Source organism: Lactuca virosa, chromosome 5, assembly GCF_052849685.1.
Source record: "Lactuca virosa cultivar CGN04683 chromosome 5, Lactuca_virosa_CGN04683_v6, whole genome shotgun sequence".
NCBI classification, from domain to species: Eukaryota; Viridiplantae; Streptophyta; class Magnoliopsida; order Asterales; family Asteraceae; genus Lactuca; species Lactuca virosa.
Genome location: NC_136430.1, coordinates 181,289,534 through 181,292,304, shown reverse-complemented (window position 1 = coordinate 181,292,304; position 2,771 = coordinate 181,289,534). Strand labels below are relative to the sequence as shown.

The following is a 2,771-nucleotide window of genomic DNA, read 5'->3' as shown; positions in this document are numbered from 1 at the left end:
AGCTAGGAGATGTGATCGTAGACATCGCACACATACCCATAGAGACTTACAAGAATCATATACGTGACGATACTGGCCCTGGTCTTGTGCAACCCGCAATTCCTACAATAACGAATTTCGAACTGAAGATTCACATACTCATTCAACTTAGAGAAATTCGATTCTTGAGAAGGATCACGAAGATGCCTATAAACATATCGAAGAGGTGAATGACATAACTAACTACTTCCATATATCAAATGTGCCTCGCGAGACTATACTACTAAGGATGCTTTTGGTTACATTCAAGGGAGCCATAAAGGACTCGTTAAAAGCACTACCTCCAAGATCCATCACAACATGGGCCAAGATGCGTGAAGAGTTAATAGAGCAATTCTGCCTGCCATCAAAAGTAACAAAATTGAAGAAAGTAATCGCCAACTTTGAGCAAATGGGAGGAGAATCACTCTACGAGGCATGGGAGAGATACAAGGGCTTTTTAAGGAATTACCCCCAAAACGACCTTAATGTGCAACAGGAGGTCTTCATCTTCTATGATGGAGTAAACGTGACAACCAGGCAGCTCCTTGACTCCTAAGGGCCACTCACGAAGAAAGCACCAGCCTTCATCAAAAGTCTGATTGAAGAATTCTCTAAGCACTCAAGAGAATATCACAACCCTCGAAACGACTCAACTTGAGGAGCAGTAAATTCGGTTTTGAATGATATGGCGAAAATGATGGCCAAGTTGGATAGTATGGACCGTAGGATGACAAAGATGAACCAATCCATCCACGCCATCTGGGTGGGGTGTAGTAGTTGTAGCGGGCCTCAGCTAACCAAAGATTATGACCTGGACAAGAACGAAAACCGGAAAGCTCAAGTGTGTTATTCAAGCGAGGATACGTACGATGAAGATTGGAGGAAACAAAAAAGGGAATGGATAACATATAAAGAATATAAAAAGGAAAAGGACAAGAAGTAAAAGAAAAAGGCGAGAGGTTTTTATCAAAAGGAAGAACCGATGTAAGAAAAGAAGATAGATTTTGAAGCTATGCTCTCACTTTTTGCATCTGCAACCGAAAAAAGACATGATGAAACCGACGTGATGATATAAGATCAACAAAAAATGATCAAAGATCAGCAAGCATTGATGATGAATTAGCAAGCCTCGATCCTCAACATCGAGAAGCAACTCAGGAAACTTACACAACAATTCAATGAGCGTTCACCAGGAAGACTTCCAAGCAACACCGAGAAAAATCCTAGAGGGGCACACATAAATATTATGACAACTAGGATCGGTAAAATAGTCAATCCTCTAACCCCAATCCCGAATGAAGATCCAAAAGTGGTGTAGGAACTAGAAAAATAAACCCGAGAATCGCAAACAGACGACTCAACAAGGTGTGTTCAGGAGAAGAACGCAACATGATTTCCATCTAAAGAAAAAAATAATCCTCCAACTAAGACATATCAGCCGTGATTGCCATTCCCGGGCCAAGCTAAACAAGATAAAAATAATGAAGACAGTAAGAAGTTTCTAAAGCACATTAAGGCACTCCAAATAAACATTCCATTCATTGAGGTAGTGGCTCAAATACCCAAGTATGATAAGTTCTTGAAAGACCTTCTCATGAATACAAAGCAGACGGAGGAAGCATCTAAGATGGTCCTAAACGAGAATTGCTCAGATGCGATGTTAACTAAATTTCCAAAGAAGATGGGTGACCCGGGGAGTTTGACTTTGCCATGTCAATTCAGGAATTTGGCTACAAGTTATGCGTTGGCCGATTCAGGAGCTAGTGTGAATCCTATGTCGTATGAATTTTTTAAGAAGTTGAATCTTCCGAAGCTGAGGCCCATTCGAATGGCGATTCATCTAGAAAACAAGACGGTGACATTTCTAAGGGGATATGCGAGGATCTATTGGTAAAATTCGATAAGTTCTTGTTTCATGTAGATTTCATAGTGCTAGATATGGAAGAAGACCATCAAGTACTCCTTATTCTTGGAAGACCTTTCTTAAACACCGCTTACGTCATAGTGGACGTGAGAGAATCTAAACTTACTCTCCGGGAAGGAGATGATTCAGTCATATTTGGACTTCATTGAGCCATGAAGCATTCTAGGTTTAGTGACGACACAGCCTTCTCGGTGGATATTTTGGAAGAACTAATGGAAAAAGAATTTGCAGAAGACAAGGTGAGTAGATCCACCTTTATCTCAGAAGATGAATTTGATGTTGAAAGAGATTTAAAGGAGATAGAAAGGCTACTTGAAGAAAGAAAATATGAAGAATTAACAAGGCCTGCTGAAAACATAACACGATGTGTTGAGGAGCTCAACACACCGTGTCGGAACAGAAAAACGCGATGTGACGGGTTAACTGGCCATAACACGCCGAGTTATGTTGATAAACACGGCGTGTTCATTGTTCATAATACGAAATTAGAGCTGAAAACTTTACCGAAACACTTGGAATATGCTTTTCTGGAAGAGGATGGCCAAAAGCCGGTCATTATTGCCTCTGACCTTACACAAACCGAAGAAGAAGATCTCGTGAAGGTTTTAAAGAAGAGGAAAAATGTCATTTCTTGGAAAATCACCGATAACAAGGGTATTAGTGCCTCTTATTGCTCGAACAAGATCAACCTTGAAGAAGGCACGAAACCGGTAATGCAACATCAAAGGCGATTGAACCCAAACATGCAAGAGGTGGTCAAGAAAGAAGTTGTCAAGCTCTTAGATGTCGAGATCATATACTTAATTTCCGATAGTCAATGGGTTAG

General features: G+C 40.6%; 1 non-coding gene across 1 annotated transcript; it reads right to left on the bottom strand.

The window, feature by feature from the left end:
• Positions 1-397: 397 nt before the first annotated feature.
• LOC145118112 (small nucleolar RNA R71) lies at positions 398-504 on the bottom strand. Its single transcript, XR_013713093.1, has one exon. It is a non-coding gene; the product is annotated as a small nucleolar RNA R71 (small nucleolar RNA).
• Positions 505-2,771: the final 2,267 nt, after the last annotated feature.